At 34.6% G+C, this 26,236-nt stretch overlaps 1 long non-coding RNA gene across 1 annotated transcript in view; it reads left to right on the forward strand.

Annotated features, from left to right (window-relative positions):
* LOC129145425 (uncharacterized) overlaps window positions 1-1,872 on the forward strand; it is a 136,793-nt gene extending 134,921 nt beyond the window's left edge. Inside the window, exon 4 of the long non-coding RNA XR_008550961.1 lies at window positions 1,759-1,872. This is a non-coding gene — a long non-coding RNA (uncharacterized LOC129145425). The remainder of the gene's footprint in view (window positions 1-1,758) is intronic.
* Window positions 1,873-26,236: the final 24,364 nt, after the last annotated feature.

Below are 26,236 nucleotides of genomic sequence, written 5' to 3' on the forward strand. Positions count from 1 at the left end.
ACTCCAACTCTAGCCATAGAACCCAGAAATCCTTGATCTCATACAGACACATTTCTATCCTTCTTGTATTCTTCCCAATAACAATGTTAATGTTAGTTCTAAAAAACATGACACATGGGAACAAAAGAAAGAAAACAATGGATCTTTGGGACTTTAAAATTTCAAGTTGACAACTTTTATTTTACATTAACTCATCAAGTCATTATCTCTTCCTGAGTAATTTAAAAAAATAGAAATTATTGTATTTCCTATTCCTATTTATAGTCGTTCTTCGATAAGCTTTGTCAAAGAAATTTGATTAAAATTTCCCAAGTTTGATTGGAAAAGTAGGATAAATTTAGAATCATTGAAATGCTAAGTAAATACAACAGTGGTCAATAACCACAAACATCTTAGTCCCTGGAGCAAAACTTGTTCTGAGATCTAATGAAACTTTTAATGAAACTCTTAAAATGTTTTATGAGGAAAAAAACTATTTTCTGCATGTCATCACTTAAACTATATTTTCATGAGCTCCACAGGGCACTGACAGAACTAATACCTATAAACTTTAAGGCCTAACTTTTGTTTGTCTTCTCTGGGATTGTCAGTACCTTATTTTATCTCCAGTGTTAAGAGCATTATATGATGCATCCATTTTATTTATCTTTCATTAGACCAATACAAATACACTCTAACTCTCAACACTACAAAACTTGGAGTCTAACAAGTTTAGTTCCTTGTGCTGGTGTCTTAGCAATACAAAGACCTGGGAAGTTTTATGTTATGTTTTCAAATTTTTACAGCTTTGCAGCTAGAACTCTATGAATGTTCCATAAATATTGGAGAAAGAAAGCAGTAACCTTGATATTTGAGAGAACTAGTACATAAAATAAAAAATAAGCAGAAACATTTGTTCAGGACATCTTTCTTCCTTCTTTCTTCCTTTTTAGTCTTTTTTTTTTTTTTAAATACATAAAACATTGGACTATACTGCATGACAATTCTAACATTCCTGACACGGAATCTAATCTCTTTCTTTGATCACAAGCATTACTCATTCACTTTCACTTTGCTTCTTTAATAAAAGAACCATTACCAAGAGAATTATTCTTTCAGTCTTTCTGTTTTCATTGCTATTCTGATGCATGCACACGTGCATGTGTATGTGTGTGTGGGGGAGGTATACCTTTGCATAGGCGAAAAATGTATTTATTAAATTAAAGAACTATCATCTTAGGGGAAAGATTTATGTACTTCTGTTTTTAGATGGACCTTTCTCTTCTATTTTTGCCATCTCTGTTATTGCAATTCAAAGAGAAAATCAGTTTTATGAGCATACAGTTTCTATGTCAGGATAAGACTATGTTATAGTGCAGTAACAGAAAGTCATCAGCGACCTAAAATGAAGATGGTGTATTTCCCTTCATCTTCCTTGTCCATTGTGCTTGCTCCTTCTTTTCTCCATGTGATCATCATTTTAAGATACAGAGTGTTAGAGGGACAGCATCCAAAATGTCGGTGGTTACTGTGAAAGAAAAACATTGAATTATGACAAATGTTACTGTTTATTTTCAAGCACATTTAAATGCATAATTTCACATGTACCCACAACCAATGTACCAATAATCCTCCACCATATTCCAATCGTCCTACCCCACCCCAACTCTGACCCTGTCACCCTCCCCTCTGGTTGCCTCAATATTGTAGTCGGATGTCAAGGTCTGTTATTGGTTTGGTTTTGTCTGACCTTTTGTTTTGTTTCTCTATATTCCACAGATAAGTGAGACCATCCAGTATTTCTATTCTTTCCTCTGATTTCCTTTACTTAGCATTATCCTACCCAGTTCCAACCACGTTGTTGCAAAGATCAAGAGATCGTTTTCTTTATGGCTGAGCAAAAAATAGTAAGTCCCCTTCATTCTCATCAGTAATTGCATTCACTGAAATAAACCTTTTTTATTATACTTAAATTATTACATTCATCTACTACGACCATTAGTTTCAACTATAATAGTGATTTTAGTTACTACAAAGGTGTATTATTTTTTAAATTTTCTATGTCTCTAAACAATTAGGGAATGGTAATTAATATTTCAGGTATGTCTTATGTTCTGTAGTTTTTATTTCCTTTTGTAGTTTTATAATTTTCAGTAATTTTTATATTTTGTTAAAACAAGGACATAATCTAGACATGTCTGCAGAATATAATTGAAAACATATCTCATGGATATGCTTGATGCTTAAATTTACCTTTTGGCTTATTAATATCTTAGATTAAAATAATCTAAGATATTCATTAGATGGAATTCTGGGTAATGGTCATCTATATAAATTTTGCCTTCAAGCAAAAGCACGTGAACCAATTAAATTTCTATAAGTTGTAAAAAAAAAAAATTAGCTCTAGGTAAGTGAATTGAGATTACTATCAATTATTTTAATTAACTTCACCTATCAAAATTCAGTCAACCAGTCAGGTTAATCCAGTGCTTTGTGCTGGTTTTCTGTCCTTATTTGTTCTTGCGGATCCACAGTATCTGTACATGAAGGATAGTAGAAAAATAGTTTGGGAAAGAATTAATCTTGTATTTCAATTGATGCAAATGTTCTGATGGGGTTTTCTCCTTTTTACCAGCAACTTAGGTTTGGTTGAGTGTGTCTTTTCATTTATTTTAACTTCCAATTTTAGAATTTTAAGAGGCAAGGATTATGTGAATACATAACATTAAGAAATACATAGACATTATTGCTATATTTCTCTTTCGTACTCTAAATATTTCCATCTTTAAACATTTCCATGAGTCCAGATAGCTTCATCCTGTCTACTTGATATCAGCAATTCATGTCCATTCCCCCACAATTCTGAATTCCCCTTCTTATCTTTCCCATTATTTTCCTATCTGTGTGTGGCAGCCTCCATCGATTTCCAACAGGCTTTTCAAAATGTTGTCTAATGTAACTGACTAGTGAGTGACTCCTGAAATAGGCAATTAAAATTTGCAAGTTACCTAAGTATAATTAAGTATAATGAAGTTTCTAAATCTCTGTCTTCTGTCCTTTTATAGAATTCAGCTACTTCAAAATCTCATATGCATATAGTTAAAAATCCCACCATTTTAGTGAAGTGACTTGAATATTGTTTTGGGTTGGCCATGAAAGTGAATTGTTAATTGTCTATTACTCTATTATAAAGTGTTTGTGATAAAGAGTTGACACTAACACACACACACACACACACACACACACACTGCTGCTTTCACTTACTGCCACCCCACCATAGTAAAGTCAAGAACAGAAAGTGGGTGCGGCAGACTTTAGGGCCTTTCACTGCAACAGAACACCCCAGAGGCAAAAAAGTTTCACAGCGTCCTGCCAGAGGAGTGAAATTGATTTCAAGTTTGGTATTTCTGGCAATGTCTTCAATTATCCCTTTTAAACAGTTTAGCAATTCCGTGGAGAGATCATCTATGTCTTTACCATGTGATATTAAAGTAAGAAGAATTCTGTCTGCAAACTAGGAGGAGCGTTCTCTCCAGAATTCAGCTCCATTAGCATCTGGATCTTGGTCTTCTCAGCCTCAAAAACTGTGAGAAAGAAATTTCTGTTATTGAGCATTTCTGTCTTGCCCTCTCGTGACTATGCAAGTGTTTCTTTTCACAAGCCCTTTCCCCTTTGTAAAGCAGCAGTGGCATCTCTTAAGACTATGTGTGACTATGCAGGTGCCTCTTTTTATCTCTCCTTTTCCTAATAAAACTGTCCTTTTAAAATGTGAAAATAGCAAAGAAAATTCTGTTGTTGAAGCCACCTGCTCTTTAGAATTTCTGTTAGAGCAGACCCAATTGATTAAGACATGCCACTTAGCAACATTACTTTATCATAGTTTCCCAAAAAGTTGCCCCATTTAGATAAAACTGTAAACGGCAATTTAAAATGATAACTTCATTGGTTGCTTTGAGAACTTTCTGAAAATTGATTTATTCAAATAATATACCGATAATCTAGCCTCCTTTTCCAGGCAACATGTTGCTCATCTGCATACATATTCCTCTTCCAAAGGCAAAATGGCTCAAGTGGGCAAATGCTTCTTTCTTAAATAACACTGCAGTCTTCACCTGAAGTTTCCTTCAGTTATAAATTCTTTTATCAAGAATATTGGCTCATCCCAATCAGAAATTTAAGTTGAAAATCCTGCCTTGGGGCCTCCCAGAGGGCCTAGGGTCTAAGTCTCAGTGCTATCACCACTAAGGCCTGAGCTTTATCCCAGCCAGGATGCTGAGCCACATGGCACAGCAGACCTCTCCTGTCTCACCAGCTGCTCCCCTCAGCAGTGTACTTCAGTAGATCTGCCTGTTCTGTTCTCCAATCAGTCTCTGATGAATCCTCTCACCACCCCCACACCTCTGGCCTACACCCCAGTAAAAATAAAATTAAAAGTAAAAATAAATAAAATAAGTAAAAATAAACAAAATCTTAAAAAAAAAATTTCAATCTGCCTTGAAACTCTAGAATTCAAACTCTAAAGACCAACATAGATCTATCCCTCATCTCCTTCCTTCTAAGACTTGACTTTCCACTCAGTGTAGGGTTTTCTTTACTCAGTGAGGAATAAATCCAGTTCCACTCAATGGGCAAGTTATTCTGGAGTCTATATGGAGGGTTGGAGTTGGCAGTGGACGTCGGGCAGTCAGTATTGATTTTGAGTGACTAATTAATGAAACCCTGGTTGTGACTTGGTCTGAAGTGCCTTGGCCTTTATCTGTTCTTTTCCCATCATCAGCTAAAGGGGGCCTTTGTTTTGAATACTGATTTGATAGATGGAGAAACTTTCACACTTGATAGTTGCTAAGTGTTTTCAATATGAGATGCTTTCTAATGGATTTTAAAGTTTTCACAGAAAGGACTAGGAAAACACAAATCCACAATGAAAATAGTCAAGATAAACACTAGGAACACTTCTGCCATTTCTCGAACATTCTCTTCTAAAAGAGTAATGTGGAAATGCCTTCACCAACGCCACCAAATCATGGTTCAGAAGCTACTCCTTTGACCCTTTATGCTTCTAAGAAAAGTAATGTGGGCCTCCTCGGTGGCGCAGCGGTTGAGCGCTGAGTTGCGAAGCTGCCCGCGGCCTCTGCGGCGCCGGTTCGATCCCTGGCTGCTCCCCGGCCACCGGAGGAGGATCCCACATGTTGCGCAGACCTCTCCTGCCACCCGCTGCTCCCCTCAGCAGTGTACTTCAGTCCTTCTGCCTGCTCTGCTCCCCACTCTGGCTCTGGTGAATTCTCTCACCCTCCCGCGCTTCTGACTGTACCCAGTGCATGTATAAAAAAAACAAACAAACAAATAAAATAAATAAATAAATAAAAACATGCCTCTATAAAAAAAAAAAGTAATGTTAGTTTTCAGATAAGTGAGTCTTTTGAAGATAACTTTAAAAAAATAGATTATCTTTGATATCTTGAACCTGTTTTGCATGTTTTTATAGGTGGAAGAGATCGTTTTCATGCTGTCTCTCCATAGATGTGGCAGAAAATGGGATGACTGTAAGTCATATTTGTGTCAAATATTTTATTTACTAATATCTTATATAATTGATAATGTTATAATTTCTTAATATGTAATATATCCAATGATTCTCTATGGAATTCAGTAAAATATTCCCAAGTGAAAGCATACTTACTCTCCTTCGACAGCTACTTTGATCTTTTAAATGTATTCGGGGTCAGTGAAGGCAATATTATTGCATTCAATCAAAATTATTATTATGACTCATCAAAATTAGTTCCCTTTTCCTTTTATCATTTGTTTGTTTGTTTCAGGTTGATTAATGTTGACTTCCTATTATCTCAGATATTGCAAAGCAAGTGTGCTTACAATTTAATTATTGGAAGAGAATGTGTTTTAATAATTAATGTCAAAACTTCTGAAACCAAACCATTTTGATTTTTCTAAGTCTACATTTCCTCTGATGGAAACCTTTGGGTTAGTTCCCTAAACTCTCAAAGTCTAGTATTCCCATTTAGAAAATGAGAAGGGCAATATCAACTCATAAGGCTGTTGTGTGGATTCAAATTAAATATAGAATGCAATGCCATACTTAATACAGGGATTTGCAGAAGGCAAATGATCAATAATTGTCATCTAGGATTACATTTCCTCTTCTCTACATTCAGAAGCCCTTTCCTACATCTACAAATACTATTGGCTTTTTCGAGACAAAAGCAACCACAGATGAGGATAAATATAATCATCTTTTCCTCTTCTTTAGATAAGTAGAGAGAGCCAGAATTGAGATATATGTCCCTGCGATGATCCTGACACATATGAGAAAATTTGATCAAGATAGCAAAACACTCCTGGGAAGAGTGTTAGTGGGGTCACATTTTATAGAGAGGGGAGCTGAAAGTCCCTGGCTTGGAACAGAACCTTTCGTCATGAGCAGAGATAGTGTTTATTAATCTAAAGTGAGGAAGCCTGATCTCAACTGAAGGCAACATGCCAAATGTAGGAGTTGGTCTAAATATTTTTCCAAGTGGTTTATAGTTGCAAAGCCCCTAATTAGAAACTGTTCTTCTCTAGAGAAGAAAAATCTGATATGCTGCTACTTTGTCTTCAATGAGAGATATAAATCTGAAAGTTTTGGAACTTGACCAAGATGGAAGGAATGAAAGCCAAACCTTAGTGAAGTCTGAGTTTCCAGGAAATTGAGTAAGAAATGTCTAGCTTTGCTGCTTAAAGTATTCTTCTAGGCTCAGACAATGTCCAGCTCTACGTGATTTATAACAGAGGGGAAGAGGCCCTGCAGATTGAAACATATTTTACAACATTGGGTAAAAGTTGAGATTTAAAAGAATATTCCCCCAAAAAGTCTGTGAGATTAAAGATTATTCCCATATATGTATTATTATGCTGGGAGAATAAATCTAAACTTTTTTTAATGAAACTACCTAAATTTCATTTATTTTCTTTGGAATTTACTTGAAATGTTTTTCTTGTTTGTTTCTTTTAATGAAATGTAATTTGGAAAAAAAAGAAATCTCTAACTCTTATTCAGAGAGAGACTACAAGTTTTGTACTCTTTTAAAAATGTTTAATCCCTTTACATTAAAACATACAATGCACTTCAATTCTACCCCAGCGCATTCCCATCTACTCTATAAAAAAGCAGATTAAAAGGTTAGTACTTAAATTCTAGAAACCCTGGAATAATACAAATATAACAATTTTAAAAATTGTATTAATTGCATAATATGCTTTATTAAATGAATCAGGAGACTGAGCATCTGTCTGTCACTTTATGCTTCAATATATGTTGATTTAATTTAAAAAAAATCTTTGTATTCATGCTGCCTTAATCAAAATGAGTAGCTGTGTACACATGCACATAAATGCATGTTCTCACAAGGAAGAAGAAAAGAAAGCAAAAAGGGAGGGAGACAGAAAGAAAGATGGAGTGAAAGAAGGAAGAAAGGAAAGGAGGGAGAGAAGGGGTAAACAGAGAGAGAGAGAGAGAGAGAGAGAGAGAGAGAGAGAGAGAGAGAGAGAGAGAGAGAGAGAGAATATTAAAAAGGAAGGAGAAAGAAAGAAGCAACTCTTACCATAACTTTTAATAACCTGTCATGGAAAATTCCAGCTATAATTTTCTTCTATGGAGGACAAAAATTGTCAGTGCATCTCATTGAAATAGATATTATAAAGATTTGTCCCTAATGATTGAAGGGGTTGGAGGACTAGTTATGAAGCAGGGGTACAGAGCCAAGATTGGGCAAGTTTGGTAATAGGAAGAGTCAGGAACATGACCTTCTTCTGTGTGTTAATTTTGCAGAATAGATGTTAAGTCAAATAAGAAAGTAACAGTGTGGGAATTAACAATCAGTATTCTACTGGAAAAAGTTGAGGATATCGTGTAGATTTCTATGAATATTGCAAATGATAATGGACTAGAAGATATTTTTGAGAGTGTTTACAAAGGTACACATTCCAAGTGTGAAAGAAAAATCACAGAATGGTGCTGAATTCAACCTAATAATTTTATTAGCAGCACACTATAGATCAAGTCAAACATCATGTTCTTTGTTATAAAATTACATATTAACAGAAAGGGAGAATAAACCCAAGCTTTAGTGGCATATGATGTATAGAGTAAGATTCTTCCACTTTTATAAGAAAATAATTGTTTATATGAATACAGAATCTGGCAAAGGAAACTTTCTGAATGATATGAAGGTAAGAACAATAATTCCAGAAATTTGACTAAGATAGGTATACCATATATATTTAGGATAATTTCAATCTGTGTGTATTAATGAACTAGAAAGAACACTAACACAAGCGAAACTGTATTTCTTAAAATGTACTCTTCATATGCATCAAAGTTATACAAAAAAAAAAAAAGACAGGCATTGAGAAAGTTACAAAGCAAGCAGATACATGATTACAATCATGAGAAGAACTGGAAATAGTACATATTTAGAGACCAAAAGACAGTCTAATTTCTTTACTGATATCATCCTTTAAAAGAACTAAGAAATAAGTGCATTTCAAGATTCACTGCAAGTTGATTTCAAATTACCTTATTTTATTTCATGCCTACATTACATGAAAAGCTGCTGTTATTCCCATTGTATCAATACTTAGGTGGAAACTAAAACACAAAAAAAATCAACTAACTTGCTCTCATGCATTCACATAGCACCATGAATTAAATATGCAAGCCCCTGGGAAATGTGCTAAAAATGATGGATATTTTGACAAACATTTGAGTTGTACTCCTCTTGTTTATAAAAAGAATCAAAACAGAAATGTTTGAATGGGAATGAATAAATGGGTTGGTAGTGCTAATACTGGGAAAGAAGTCAAGGAACATAATAGAATTTACACTTCACTGACATGAACACTGAGGATTTAATATGATCCATCCAAGTTATTACCAGCACTGCAACACAACATATTTTTCATACCCTATTCCTTTGGAACAATAGTTATATATTTATAATGTATGAACTTATGAAAAAGCATTTATTGCATATTACATAAATAACATATGATACATTTATTGCACACCTATTGCATGACTATTGTAGGAGTTTTGGGGGGATATATAAAGGAAAGTTACTAAAGGATGCTTAACTTTAAAGACAATCACTGCAATAACATGACAAAAGCACTATGCTTGTCCAGATTGCTTATCACAGACTGCATGAGCTGTTAATAATCAGAAAATTTAGAAATTAAAGTGATCTGCATTTTGGACTTTTACTAAAAGTTTAAGAAGTGGGTGGATGGAGGAAAAAATATGAAATTTTATGTTTTGGCTGTGGGACCTTGAAAAGCCTAGTTTAGTACCAAGAGAGAGTTCTTCATTTAATCTTTTCTAACATGGAATGAATCGATTGTGATTTCTGTGTTTGTCTGATGTTCTAGTACCATAGGGGCTGCCTGATATCTTAGGAAGGGCATAGGCACTGTGTCTGCAAACTGAATTTGATCTATTCTCTCCTCATGAGCTCTGTGGCTGGCTGTTTACTTGATCTCACTATTTCCCCAGTTGTAAAATTATAATGCAGCAAATAGCATCCATGATCACAACATATACTGCATAGTAGGTGCTCAGGCTGCTTTTATTTCTACACAGGCAACGAGATGAAGATGTACATCACACTCTAAAATTCAGGGAGCGACTGAGGATTATCTAATAGACCTTGTTTTGCGGTAAACATTAATCTTCAGTCTAAGACTTCTCTGTACTCTCTAATTTTACTAACTTTATCATTCCTGAAAATTCATTTTGACAAGTTGAAACACATAATAGTGTCTGTTAAGAGAAGGAACTTAGAATTCTGCATAAAATTCTGTAAATTTTATTACATGAAATTCCACTGTAGATTTGGTTTCTATAGGATGTTTTCTACAACGTGGATTTCCTCTGGAATAAATTGTGCAAGTGGAGACGGTTAGAATTTATCAACAATCTTCACATAATTGAAATGTGTATGAAAGACAGTGGAGGAGCTTGGCTGGGGTGTAATCACATAAACAAATGGCCTTGAGTCTTTTCATCTCATTCTTTTTCCTCTCCAATATGCTTTGTTGATTATTTCCTGTCCAAGCCTGTTCTGTCCTAAAGGGTCAAGAGCACAAGGAAACTGAAATAAGCTTTTAAGTATAAGCCAAACTTCTTCAGGGGCATACAAAAAGCAAGAGGTTATAGCCTTCTTAGGGATTTAGAGACTTATTGGTCTGGATTTTATAGACACTTTTATTTTGTTGAGGGATGTAATAGCAATCAATAATTTCAATTTATAACAAATAGAACAATAGAACTAAGACACCAAGCAAATGACATTTCATTTAAGGGGCTCCCTACTCTTGATGTTCATACAGTCCACATGGTGATGGTGTGGACCAAGGGACCAGTTAAGCAGCAAGAAGAGCTCTGACTACAACTGTGTGTTTGTAGTTCTGTGTGCATAGAACCACATAAATAAACCCCCATCAAAACTGAAACCAGTAAAATAATTTTAAAGTATTTAAAACTATGTCTAATTTTAATTTGTCCAAATATATCAAAAAGTTTTTGGTTTTTGTCGTCTCACTACATAAATGTAATCTTGAGCCCATGATATTAAGAAATATAGGCATATCTGTATCTTTATCTGAGCTAATATATACTCATAAATAGTGCTTGTCTGTACATATGTGTGTGCACACGGACACACACACACTCCTTCATGGCGCCAAGTTATCATTATCATGCCATTTAGGCCAAATTCTAAAATGGAAATAATATCACATCATTTCCTTATTTTGGATTTCTTCGGAGGTTACTATTAGACCTTCCAGTAAATGTGTATGCCAGACCAAAATAGAGACATACAAAGCCAGTTCATGACTTATTTCCAGTAAGCAGAAATCTTACCTTTTAATTTCTCCAAATCACCAAGGGCAATGCTCAGAGATACTGAACTAAAAGATTTAGAGGAGCTGTTCAACAAGCAGCTACCCACACATGTTTTGAATTTCATAGATAAATAATTCAAAGTTTATCAGCACACTTTCAAAGTTAACTTACAACCTCTGCCATATTCATGTTTTCGTAACATGCAGGAGTTTCCTAAGGAAGGACATATTTCTCTTCCTGTCCTATTGTGAGCCTAGCACATGTCAAACAGTCAACAAAAAATTCAGATCTAAGTTTGAGTCCCTCGAACAATTTGTGTCATTATTTAAGATATACAGTAGAACTCTGTGTTTTTAACATCTACAGGAAAAACATATTAAAATAATATTTAAGATCTTTCTCTATAGCTGACTACTTAAATATCGGATGAATTTGCTTATGTCATGGAATATCACCATGGAAAGATACCCCACACATTGCACTGTAGGAGATTTATGGAATTATTGAAACAGTATTGTGAATGATACCCTAAAGCAAAAGGAAAAGCAAAAGCAAAAAAACAAGCAAGTTTTCAATCTGGTCTCTGAGAACTAAGAATCCTGATTTCAATACCAGTAGTGACTTGCTCATTCATTCTGGCCAGGTAAAACCTTGATTTCTTTTCACACATTCTCTTTAAAAAAAAATGCTTAGCCATGGAAAACTTGTTTATTTCTGTCATTACCTTTTGTTTCTGGCTATATGTACATGACTCCCAAATTGACACATATCATCAACCAAGTACAAGCTAGCACTTGTACTTAGATTCAGAGAGAAAAATCTACCTAGGTTACTAGCATTAAGTATTCATTTTTCATTATACTTACTGGGAATCTGTGCAACATGCCAGTTATTATATGTAAATATAAATATATAAAAATAAATATATAGAGAGAGTCATTAAAAAGAACTACTCATATATAAGTTCTGTGTGTGGATGATAGTTTTCAGAGACTTCATTGATCCATATCATTTTCATTAGACACATTCTCTCCACTGCCTCAGAAGTGTATGTGGAAGAACATAGACATTTCGAACTTTTCCTTCAATATTTCAAACTTTGAGCCTGCTGAGTACTGAGTATAAATTCTACCTTTCATCTTTAGGAACTTGAGACTCTCCTCAGGTAAAGTACTTGATCTCTGAGGGTCAGACCACCCTATCTCACATACTTTAATGTTCTTTCTGTTCTTTTTTTCTACAAATAACTGTCAGGGCACAAATTGATGGTCTGCTGACAACACCACTGTGCTACTTCCTCAGTTATGCTAACTCATAAACACATTATATCATCCTAAAAACTCCTTTCTGTTTAATTGGCAGGTGGAGCATTTTAATAATTTGCACCAACCTTTTTAAAATTGGATAGATGTTTGGGGTCCTGAGGTTATCTAACCCACCCCCAAAATCTTTTAATTAAAGAAAGGAATAATAACCACTGAAAGCCTCATTTAATAATTAATACTTGAGGGTCTCCCCAGTGGCGCAGCAGTTGAGCGCTGGGTTGCGAAGCTGCCCGCAGCTTCTGCAATGCTGGTTCGATCCCCGGCTGCTCCCTGGCCACCAGAGGAGGGTCCCACATGGCACACAGACCTCTCCTGCTGCCCGCTGCTCCCCTCAGCAGTGTGCTTCGGTCCTTCTGCCTGCTCTGCTCCCCGCTCTGACTTTGGTGAATTCTTTCACCCTCCCGCGCTTCTGACTGTACCCAGTGCTTGTATAAATAAATAAATAAATCTTTAAAAAAAAAAATTTAATACTTGAATATCATTGGCATATTTTTATTTCTGATGGCTAAACATATCCTGAAATAAACTGGCTTTTCAAAGACTTTGGTCTTTAATGGATGAAGTCTAATTGTTTCAGTAAAGTGTGACTATAAGTTTGAGCTTATTCATTTTTTTTTTCTTGTGTTGCAAAACATGTTTGCAGAGGAAACATAGTTTAAAAGTTCTTCTTCAAAGATATCATTTCTACCATGATACTATAAACCTACTTTTTTATAATGTTTTCTGTGCAAAAAAAAAAAAATCTACTTTTTAAAATATTTCTCTAGTTCTCTCTCTCTTTTTTTTTTTAATAGTCTGAACTTAATTACTGAGTCACTGTGTTATACATGGGATCCTGGGACATCTCTGTCCAAAGGGAACCATAAAAACTTTTTCCCCAAAAAGGTCAAATATCATTTTACCTCAATGTGCTAGATGGTGACCTGGATAATACATTCACAATATTCAATTTAGTCCTGGGGATTAAGAACCAAGAGTCTTGATGAAGAAAGCAAAAACATTCTAAATACCCAGGCATCTGTGCCAGTTCAGCTGCTTATAAGGAAATCTAGAAATATCTGTGCAGAGCATGGGGTGGAAAGGACATGCGGATCGTGTTTGGCTGTTGCAAACAAGCCAAGCCCACAGAAAGTGCTAGCACAGTCATAATTCTTGACTTGGAAGATAAAGTGTTGTGATAACTTTTCCCACATATTTAGATTTATGGGAATTTAACATTTTTCTTTAATAACAAGATACAGAATCTGGACAGTAAATTTAAAAGGAAAGAATGGAAGGGAAAAATAATAAGTCACAAACAGAGAGGTCTGGATTTTACATTGTGGTCCATTGTGATAATCCATTAGCAATCCTATTTATTCTTTTCCACAAACCTTTCATTTTTCTGAACTTCACACACATGTATTATGCGTGTGTGTATATATATATATGTGTGTGTGTGTGTCTATATGCATATATATGTTTTTGAAATATATATATATATATACATATATAAGTGTGTATGTGTGTGTGTGTATATATATGTGTGTGTGTCCAAAATGACAATGCTCTTGGTGCTTCCCAAGAAATCATTTCCAAAAATAAACATTAGCATTCAAGAATTTATGGTATTAATAAAATAGTATTTGACCTTTTTTGGAGAAAAATTGTTTGTAGTTCCCTTTGGACAGAGAGGTCCCAGGGGCCCCTGTATACCACAGTGACTCAGTCATTAAGTTCTGAGCATATGTATGATATTAATCTATATATTTTAGGATATATAGGAAAATATGTTTTGTTATTAATTTTAGTAAAATAGATTTTATGGATAATTTTACTCTTTTATAAACTACTATTAATATAAACTATATGTTTATATTATATAAGGATATTAATATATGCATATATAAATATATACATTTGAAGTGTCATAAAATTATTCCTGATGTTGACATTACTTTTTTAAAAGTCTGTGCAGCCGTATAAACACGAAAGATGAATCTTTCATCCTTCTTGGTAGGAATAAACTAAATTTAAATTAGAATGGAACAAGATGACTTCCTTCTGAAAACTGAAGAGACTGAATTTACAGGGTACTTCCATTGGGTTCACATTGGAGTCTAATCTTTACATGGTTCCAGGATATACTCAGGGTGAATTTCTATCATATTTCCCACCAACCACTACAGAAACAATGCATACCGTGGTTCTTACTAAGACATTGCTCGCTTGCATCAAATTTATGTGTTCTGATCTCTGCAATTTCATCCCTACTGCTACAGATTTATAATCATTACACAAAATAAAAGACTATTCCTCTTTGGACATGTCACACTGTATCTTAGGTCAGCAACCCTTCATTGTTCTAGATTGCTATGATTCCTTCATTTTCTGAGCTTCAATAGTAATTACTGTTCAAGCCATCTTTGTAACTTTTATTCTGTTCTTAACTTGTTTGATAAGTGAAATACACTATCCTGCTAAGTGACTCGGTGGTATGTAGGCTGTGACACATTGTCAACCTCTAATATACATGTCTTGAAGGAATAAACCTTTTATGATCAGGCTTAAATATTCAGTGTTTCCTGATTCCTTCCAGACAGTTTTACTTCCATCTTCATATAACATGTAAATTAGCCAGTTAAAAAAATTTTTTTTGAACAGCTATATGCCAGACATAGTTGAAATATTAGGGATAAGTAAACATTGCACACCTGCCCTTGCAGAACTTCAATTATTCCCACTAGGAAAACAAATAATAATAATCATAAAAATAAGCTCAAGAGGTAAGCTAAAGAATTTTAGTTAGTGATGATAACATGAAGGCAATAATATAGGTTATAGGGTAGAGACTGAATGTAATGGGCCCTTTAGTTGGGTATTTATGGAATTCTTTCGGAAGAACTCATGTATGAGTACAGTTAGGAATGGTTAGCAATACCAGTTATACATAACCGTATTGTAATATAGGTGCAGAAAAAAAAAAAAAAGTGGGTTTTTGCTGAGGCAAGAAAAAGCTTGATATGTTTGATAAACAGATAGTGGGCAATGAACATAGATCTTACATGAGGAGTAACACGTCCAGACACAGTGATGGACTTATGGAAACTTTTGCCCAAAGTAAGGATGTGGAATCTTATAGAGTACATCAGAAAAGTAATAGAGAATTAAGCAAGGGAGTTATATTATACCTCTTATTTTTTTTTTTAAATATATCTGTATATTTGTGCAGAATGACCCATAGTAGAAACAAAATCATGGGGGGTCAGTTTGGTGGCTGTGGTAGTGATTCTGACAGAATCATAATTGTAACATGGAATGAGAAGTTCACATAGCAAAGTGAGAAATCATCACATTTACAATGCGTTTCATGGGTCTCACCTCGAGTGAAAAAGAGGAAAGGAAGGATGCTGGGTTAGAAACTTATTAAGCTGCTATGCAATCTAAGAAAATCCAGAAAGGTGACTAAAGGCTTTCCAAAGTCTCTTAGAAAAGAAAATTCTCATTTTTTAAGAGTATTCCTGTCTTAGTATCTCTATCACATTCAGTCATTGGTTGGAGCTGTTCATCAGAAACATGGATTCAGTTCAAACACAGCAAAAAAATTCAGGCCATAGAATGGGGATTGTCAATTACTTTCCTGTAATAGAGATCTGAGAGTTTTATTCTCATGGTATTTGTAGGTAATATAATCGTAAGAGTTGTGAGGATGTAGAAAGTTTAGCATTAACTTTGCAAATCCTGCATCTAATCTGTGCCCGTGATTTGTATGAAATAATGTTTTCATATTTCTTCACCATCTTTAATTTGTCCAAACAGAAGAGGTAGGGATTGTGGATGGCAAGTGAGGGTGGGCAGGGACACTTTCAACTATTGATATGAGCTGTTAGCTGGAGTCTTTTTATGAGTGTAACTTGTTTCATATATAAGACAGGACTGTTTTTCATGGAGGGAAGAAAAACATCACTACCGCAGAAGAAGAGCAAGCCAATTATCACTCCTCTGGTTTGGAGCAGTGCGGCATATTTCCAGCACTCTTTCTGTTATCGTATCAGGAAACTTGAATCTGACTGTTGCGTATAAATTTTTCCAGACCCAATAGTCATTCTTTCTATTTTCCTTTCCTCTTCAAATTTTGCTTTCCTCTAGGCAGGCACATACATTATTCGAGCATCAGTATTCACACTGTCTTCCGTGACACCCCCAAGGTGCTCTTATTTTAGGTCAGTAAACATTTTCTAAGAAACCTGACATACCCACCACACTGGGCAAACATGCAGTAATTTCACAGTGAAAATATGTGCTTCCTGATTTTCAGAAGTTCTCAGATAAGTGGGAGACATTGAAGTAGAGCAATTTCAGTGCAGTGTGATAAGTATCGTGTTAAAAGTATTTCCAGGTGTGTTTGAATGCATAGATGAAGAATCACATTAGCTGCGGTGGGGGATTAGTTATCAGAGAAAGCTTCCCGGTACACTGAGACTTGCATAACATATGATTTACCTAATGTGTTTCTCCAGCTCCATCATCCTGCCCCTGGTAAGTCATTTGAACATTTGATTTATTGTTTTTTTAAATATTAATTTTTATTTATTTATGCATATAAGAACTGGCGTGTAGGCCAGAGGTGGGGGGGAGGGGTGAGAAGATTCACCAGAGGCAGAGAGAGGAACAGAAGAGGTAAATCTACTGAAATAACACTGCTGAGGGGACAGCAGGTGAGACAGGAGAGTTTTCCTGCACCATGTGGGTAGCTCCCTGGCCGGGATCAACTCAGGCTGCAGCTAGTATATAGTATAGTTATAGTGCTGAGACTTAACCCCTACACCACCAGGGAGGCCCTCAACTTATTATTATTATTTAGTACTATTAGCTGTTCAAATAAAAATAGTACTTGTTGCTGTCTATAGTGTTCGAATTGCCCAGCACATTTAAAGGCTGACAAATTTCACATCTATTTCAAACAATATGTAGAAGTGTCTCTAAATGTAAAATATTTAATTGTAGAAAAATCACAGGATCAGCACATGGATCATACTCCAAAATTTGCTCTTTATATAAACTGTTTGGAATGCATATTACAATTTTTCCATAGAATACGAAAACACATATTATCAGGTTAGTCCATGAAAGTCTAATTAGGTTATAATATAATGTATGTGTTATATATATATATAATCAAGGAAATCATTAAAATCATATTATTCATAAAAATTGGAATGATTAAATATTCAGTAATGGTGGTTTAATAAAATAAATTTGTTTTAGCTAATTAGTTGTATAATGGAATGTTGTAAAGCCATTGATGATTACCCTGAAGAATATTTTCAAACCTTATGAGTTTTTGGAAATAAAATATTCAGTAATACATAGATGTAAATAGTACAATGCAAAGCTTCTCATTATCCCACCTTTAAGAGTGATTCAGTGTTGGGCCTCCCCTGGTGGCGCAGCGGTTGAGAGTGGGCTGTGAAGCTGCCCGCAGCCTCTGCAGTGCCGGTTCAATCCCCGGCCCTCAGCGAGGGTCCCACATGGAGCGACAGACCTCTCCTGCCGCGCCCGCTGCTCCCCTCAGCAGTGTATTTCTTCATCAATCTGCCTGTTCTGTTCCCCACTCTGGCTCTGGTGAATTCTCTCACTCTCCCGCGCTTCTTACTGTACCCAGTGCTTGTATGAATAAATAAATAAATAAATCTTTAAAAAAAAAAAAAGAGTGATTCAGTGCTAATAGTTTTATATTCATTCCAGACTCTTTAAAAGAAAATTAGATAAATGAGAAAATATTCATTGTTATATTATTAATAAAAATACATACTTATATATATATAAATATTTATTTATTTATTATGTAGAAGAAGTGAGGTATAGGCCAGAGGTGCGGAGGGTGAGAGGATTCACCAGAGACAAAGTGGGGAACAGAACAGGTAGATCTACTGAAATACACAGCCAAGGGGAGCCACAGCCAAGGGGAGCCACGGCCAAGGGCCGCAGATGGAACTCATGCTGCAGTGATGATAGCACTTATACTTAACCCATAGGTCAACAGGGAGGCCCCATATTTATATATTCCTAAAACATTATAGATTGATATGAAGTGTTTGTATAGTTGTTGGAGAGGGTAATATTTATTTTAATTTTTGTATTTCACTTTTCTTAATTCCATTTATATATTTATCACTGGCTTTCGAAAGTTCCAGAATTTCTAATTTATTTTTCCGCAAGAGTAGGCTTAATACCACTTTTCAGAGAAAGCTTATTTGAACAATATTTATAAAACATCTATTCTTTCCACAATGCTTTACTGTAGAGAATTATTTTTTTCTTAACACGTTATATTTTTTTCTTATACAGTTTATCATCAGTCGGCATATTATATACCTATTTATTGCATGATTCTCACTTGCTCTAGAATCTTCATTCCATGGAAGTACAAGTTACATCTAATATGACCACCATCTTATAGCCAGTGCCTTAGATAAGTATCTGGAATATAGAATACACTCAAAAAATATTGTTGAAAGAAATATTTAATATTCATAAATTAATATATAACCAGAAAATGCTATATTTTAAAATTCTATATGTCATAAGCATGGTACTTTTGCTCTGGTGAAAAAGAAAGAATTTATACAACTTAAAGAAAGTGTTACAGATATTGAGAGTTGGTGATCTAGGGAGAGTTTTTAATTAGGGAAAGATTAATAAAGATTTTTTTTCAGATGTTAGTGTAGTCTTTCAAATTCAATATTTTCTGAAAAGTGGATAATGAATCTGTTTATTGAATTTCTAAAATATTCCCAATAAATCATTGATTGGTTATTGGCAAAATTCATATGACATAATTCAAAAAGACATATGGTAATTATATCTATATAGTTTTGGGTCAAAGATAGAGCAAACCATGGGAGTAATTCAAGAGAAGATAATAAAATGAGGGAGTCTGTGTGTCTTGAGAAGTTTCTGGGCAAAATTTGGATGATGTGATGTAAATGAATCATCAAGACAAGCTAAGTTATGCAGAGATAACAAACAATATTAATACATCATTGGATTAAACCAAGAAGGTTTATTTTTTTCATTCCTGCTATGTGTATCAAAGGTTAGAGAGGTTCAGTTTCCCATTCTCCTTGTCCATTCACAGGGTTCATCCTGAAGAGTTAGTTTTGTCGCTGCCAGTGGGGGGAAAAATATCCTTTGCAGATGGCAAAATATACATTGGCTTTTTAAGTTCTTTTCTGTAGGTAATGTCCATCATTCCATTTATATTCTACTTGTCAGCGCCAGACACGTGGTCAGGAATAGATTCCATCCAGTAGGAAAGGCCAGTCTTTCCCTATGCCCTAAAGGGAGGCAAGAATGGACTATCTGTGAATAGCATGAATGACCCCCACAAAGCAGAAAAGAGTAATGGAACTGATGTGTGAGAAAGTACATACTTTGGAAGAAAGGAACACATTTGCCCTCAGCACAATTTCCCAGTCATGGCTGGCCTCAATACTAATTGAGCACGCAGTTTCAAATTAAGCAGTGAATGTGGTTATTAATTTACATGTAATGGGCATGAAGAAAAATAGTAAGTGCTTTTTGCCTTGGTGATATTTAATTTTATATGTGTTTCCTATTGCTATGTTTCAGTCACATCCTATTCACACTTGTATACATTATGATGAATAGACAGATATGATTACAGTTTTGATACTAATATACTATCAGTGTCTCTAGTCATGGATTAGAAGCAAAATGAGACTAATGTGTCCTATTGATTTAAATGCTTTACATCTTTAATAACTGAAGAAACCACAGGGCATCACAAAACTTACAGTGTGAAACACTTAATGGTAAGTAACTCATACTTAAAAGAGTTATTCAAATTAATCCACTTTCAAAAATCAGTTATCAAGTAATTTGCTTGTTGTTAGCTAAATCTAGCACCCATTAGTCTAGAAAAAGACATACAAGACACACTTATCTGATTTCTGTAATTCTTAGTTGCCAACATTAGCCCTCCCTGGTCATTTTCCCTGTTTTATAATTTGCTAATACATTAGTTTGGTCCCTCTGGATATGAATACAATGCAGCTTTTAACGCTGTTTATGGAACACAGGAACACACATTCTGCCAAGAGAATTCACATTGAGCTACAAATTGCTATCATGAGTCATTATTTCCATTTCACTCTTCTTGTGTGCTTGGTATTAGTGTGAAGATCCCATTAGCAGCTGTGCTATTACAGGCAGAATAGCTTTTTTTAAAGAAGAAATAAAATTAAACAATGTTCATATGCCCAGATATAAATGAACATGAAAAAAAATCTTTGGGAGTTATTTTTATCATGAAAAATAAATAATATCTAAGCACAAAGTCTAGGAACAAAGTATGGCTTTGGAAGTGCCTGTTTTTCTTAACTTCTGTAGCTGGAGAAATATATTCAGTTTAACCATAACATCAAATCAAAAGTAGATAGCAAATTTTGAAGAATATAAGAATTTTAAAGCAGTAGTATACTTGCCTCTTCAGTGAATTTAATGTCACATTATGGTAAACTAAGAGAATTACTTTAAGTTGTGTAGCCATATACTTTAGTTCTATTAAATTAAATTAAATTAAATATGTTTTGACCTTCAAGCAGAGAAAAAATTAATCAAGTCATATAGATTTTCAATGTGTTAATTCTGTTTGAGATGTTTAAGGCAATGCCTTGAGTTTAGTTAAATCTGAATCTAAATCTAAAAGATTCCAAGTTCTAGAGAACTTTCCTTAATAAATCCTTAATAACTCAGCTAAACATATCTACCTTGTTTATGTATATTGTCCACAAGATACAACTGAACAGCAAACACACATCCAGCATTTTCCTAGAAAGACTTAAACTCCTGACTTGATAGGGGCTGATATGCCAGTGGGACAAAGAACACAAGATCAACAGAGCAATAGCAGCAGGTCAGAAAGGCAGACGTATGTCCAGACATAAGAGAAAGTGATGCAGTGACCATTATAAAGTAAGGGATCATAGTGCATGGGAATTTAATGAGCTCAAAATGCAGAATCTGAGCCATGGGTATTCTGGGAACTTGCTCAGACAGGAAGAACAGTTCTTGCCAGACCCTGATGCAGCAGCATACGTGTATGTGTTCTGTCCAAAACAAGGGGGCCTGGTGCTGTTGGGGAACAGACAGGGAGGGAAAGGCTAATAAGAGATGAATTTGATTCTTCCATGTAAGCTTGTCCTTTCCAGCATCCTTATAACCTACCTTAAAATTGTGCAACCAAACAAAAGGGCAAATTATTGTTGTTGTTAAAAAATAACAACAACAATAATAATAACCTTGAGTCCTATTTCCAAAAGTGAGATAGAATGGCACCTCTGAGCAACCTATGTAGAACACGGTGCTAACCAGAGGAACACAGAAGTGTCCGGAACAAGGAAGAATGAGAAAGATAGCAATCATTGTTGATTTCTTTGATTGATAAGATTTGAAAAAATCATTTTGCAAATGGCAAAGTAGAATTTCAGAGATGAGTGACTTTTCTAAATTCATACTGAGCACTAGCCCACCTGAGCTCAGTCACCAGGTCTATGTATCTCTAGACCTTACCTGACACCGGCCAGTTTTTGAGGTCTCTTCAATGCCAGATTCTCGTGTCCTGTGTGGATGAATGAATACATAAATAGGAAAGATCAGAAATACTCTGTCTAGAGTTGAATTTATTATATAAAAAAGGGAATAGTTAGTAAAAAGACCAAAAGATATAATTCTCAATGGTATGGAGACTGAAAATGAGTTTCTGAGGAATTTTGAAGAGCATGATAAAGAAGCAAAAGATGTAGATATTTGTTTGCAAGAAAGATGAAGTGAAGTAGTGATGACAGAAGAATAAATCTGGGCAGTCTAGCAGAGCAGAAACTGAATCTGGACTTGTAACTTGTTATTAACTCAGTCTCACAATTTTAACTATTTTTAACCTGAAGAGGTAGACTACGTTGACTACATATCAATAAATTGATTTAAGGATGTCTTTTTTCAGTGAATATCTTTATTGACTGTAAGGCAGCATGGATTCAGCACAAAAATGAATAATAATAATTTAATCACTTTCTAGGAAAGAAAAAAATAAAAATCTAAAGGTATGTTGGATTTTTATGGTTTGATTGCCCTGTAGCACTGGTTTTTGTTTTGTTTTATTTTGTTTTCCTTAAAGTTTATCAATTTCTCATTAATGTTAAAGAAATTATGGGATGAGGTGTTTTGAATGCAGTGAAGATCTCTTGGCACCTCCTAATTTTGTATGAGTAGAGTAGGAGAGGAAGCTAGAACATCACACTGTATTTATTTTCTATAGATTAGTTTTCCAAACCAAACTCTTTTTCTCTTTAAATTTCAATGATTTCCCAGGGCAATTTGTCTTCAAAGAGTGTTGTTCCACTGTAGTTATACCTGCATTTTGGGCAAATGTGTTCAGAAAGATCCTTTGTGTCAACTTTTCCAGGCAGAAAGAAAAAGAAACACAAAGAAAGATTTTCAAGGAATGCATTCTGATGGATTGTTAAATGATAGTCTTCCAATTTATTGGGAGACAGAAAATGCCAAGGTAATTCAAGAACTCAAATTTCAAAAATATGTAAGCCAGCTGACTCTAGAAATGATGGAAATTGGAATTTAATGCACAATCTAACTAGATGACTTACTCAAAGTCGAGTTGAAGTATCTGCAATTTGCTAGTCTTTTCAGGACTTTTTGATTGACTGTAGATTGCCTGAGAGTGGTACTCCATTACCCCATCTATCACTATTGATGGGCTAAAATAAATAAAAATGATCTAATTGCTGGTCATAGAAATGGAAAAATGTTCTTTTCTCCTCAAAGGTGAGGAGAAAGATGAATTAGTAAGTTATGTGCAGTATTAATTATATCTGTTCAAAGTCATAATCCTTTTAATAAAAGGTTTATAAATTGTACAGGTTCAGTATTGACCTTTTGTTTTTGAAAGATGGTGTTGTGATCACTTCTAAGTGTATGCTAATGACAAACATGATACTATTTCTTCTAGTGACTGCTTTAATGATGGGATGGTGAAAAACACAAACATCATTTTTTAAACAATATAGGCAGAATTATTTCATGTGATGATACGATTCTTTTACAATCATTTCTCCATTTCTTTAAGCATTTTGTACAAATTGTTAGGTCACATTTATGCAATGAGTCTAAAAAGATACAATACAAGAGGTAATATTTGGGATCTCTTAAATATTGATTCTGTTTTTTTCAGTTTATCATTTGTACACAGGTACCCATTTCAAATATTTGTTTTCATTCATATGTAGGTATATTTTTATTTTTGCATAAATAATATTTTTAAATTATACTAATGAGGATAAACAGCAGAAGAGAATCTGTAGTCTGAAAATCAAAGTAGCATCAAGAACATATATTCATGTCAACCCAAAGAAAATACATTTTTGCCAAATTTGTTTATACTGAGAGATTTGACTCTCTTTAATTTTGCCATTTTGATGATTAGAGATTTCAGGCACAGAGGCAGCTAAACGACTTATGCCTGTTAGATTATAAAATCATTTCCATAACTCAGAAGCTCATTCCTTGTTGTGGGAGACCCACATCACTATAATAATAGCAATTATTATAATTGTCATAGCACTTAGACTTGCAATTATATAGTAAGGCAGCCTATCCAGAGAATCCTCTAACTCTTTAGAGAGAAAATGCAAACCATAGACTGGGCCACATTGGCACTGAAATGCAGACACCTCTGGAATGGAAAAGATGGCGTCTTTCTTCTCTCTTGCTTTCAGTTCTTCCTAACATTTGTTATTGAATTGAAGGATAGATTGAATTGAAGATCACAAAGATAAAAAAAAAATTGTGAGAAGTGAGTAGAAACTGAGAAAAACTCAGATACCCCAAGGCATAGTTATTCAGAACACAGATAATGTCCAACAAACCTATAGATTTTTAGATTCTGCTTTAAAGGAAAAATTTCTCCATAGGATCATGTTCTGCAGCAAATGTTCTAAATGGTTAAAAACAAAAACACGAAGAACAGTTATCTATTGACTGGTGTATTGTGTGTATTAGCTGATGCAGTTATATCATTCTCCAAAATCTTTTGGACTATTCCCCTAGGTATCAGGACTGTACTATTTAGAATATAGAGGGGGAACAATCCTTTCTCCTCTTATAACCCCTTTTGCTCCTGCAATTATTAAACCAGGCCATATTCTCAGGCTTATTTTGGCTACATTGTGAGTATACGTGGATTGTATATGGACAGCTTTGCAGCAGTAATTGCTGGCTGGCATTCTTTCAGAACACTCTGGGTTTGTTTGACTTAAATTGTTTTTCCCCCTCACTTAGATTCAGTGAGTCTATAAATATAATAAAATAGCTCCGTTGTATTATTTTAATACTTCTGTATGTGCTCTTGGCTGGAATTAATAGTTTAGAATAGTTTAAGAATAAGAAATATAAACTCCAAAGCTTTGACAAGTTTCCCATTCTTACAAATTCTCCTGAACAGCAGTCTCTTTCTAGACCTCAAGGTGAATTTAGATGTCTTGGTTTTCTTCTCCCTCATATCTGCATTGCCAAACCCAGGTCTCTCTTTAAATGATTCTTTATCCACACAGAATGAAATACGTTTGCTCTGAACTTCACAGCACAGAAGTGTATTAATCCTTTCTTGGAGCATTTATTCAGTGTATATTTGGTGAAGGCAGGGATTCTGCCTATTGGCATCATGAATATTTATAGCACTTGACATAGTATATCTTAGTATGTCATGAATATTCATAGCACTTCTTATATAGTAGGTGCTCATTAAAATTATTTGACCTTAAGTAGATTGATATAGTACAAATACTGTTTGTGTTCAGATGGCTCTATTATCTTTCAAAACCTTTAGAGTTTAATGATTTTATGATTGCTGTTAACTGTTTTAATGTTCTATCAACTCATATTGAAAAACAACATATTTAGCATGTAATGCATTTCTAATATGTTTAATTTTTACTCAGCAAACAGATGAGGCCTGAGAGCTCTGTTCATAATGTCCTGCTTAAATTCAGGTCTAAAGTTTTATATCCTTTATAGAATACTTTTATTCTACACAATTTATATTTAATTAGGAGTCAGATTTCCAGAAGCACTTTGGAAACAAGTGGCAATTATTCCAAAAGTTCTATCCAAATTCAATAAATTTGAAATACATTTGAAGAGAAAAGAAAAATATCTCCCACTCCACCCCCAAAACTGGTCTATACTGGAGAACTTAATGTTCCTAGCAGATAGCTAAAAAATGTGCTGAATCCAAGGAAAGAATTTATGTGTGGCCATCTGAACTTCAAGAAATAATTGCCCTGCTAAGATTTATCTTCCCTACAATTGAGTTAATGGAAGCCTGTATTTTTGGTATGCAAAGAATCCTTTTTTAAAATAAAAATCAGTGAATGTCTTAGGCATGTTACCCTATTATTTGACAAGAAAGTTGCCTTTACATGTAATCTGTCATAACTGAGTCTGCAAAAATGCACTACTGGTGGTTCTTCAATGAAAATGCTACTTCTTAGAGATGAACAATATTGGCTATATACTCCCAGTTAGTTATGTGCTGTTGAAAGAATAAATGGTTCTTGTTCCAAAGGAAAAAAAAAAATCTTAAAACCTACATAAACAACATATAGCTGTTTTTCACTGCATGGGAACACAATTCAGAACAGAAGCACATGATGTTGCTACTTGTGATGCATTTCAAGAACAAAAATCATGTCCTGAGTGGGCAGAATGAGGGTCATTTAGGTTTTAGATTAGCTGCTGCCCTAAAATCTATCTTGATGGGCTTGTGCTAAATGGCAAGCTTGTGAAATGAAATACAAATTAGGCTTAAATAGGATAGATTGCATTAAAAATGTACTCCACGGAGCAGGAAAGTTCAACTAAAGTTCAGGTTGTTGCTGATATGGAGAGTGGTGTTGGGTACAGCCTCGTGTCTACTGTGGCTGGGACCCCATGGACACATCTTCTGGCAAAGGCG

Source organism: Talpa occidentalis, unplaced genomic scaffold (assembly GCF_014898055.3).
Source record: "Talpa occidentalis isolate TD23 unplaced genomic scaffold, MPIMG_talOcc4v2.1 talOcc4.11, whole genome shotgun sequence".
In the NCBI taxonomy this organism is placed as follows: Eukaryota; Metazoa; Chordata; class Mammalia; order Eulipotyphla; family Talpidae; genus Talpa; species Talpa occidentalis.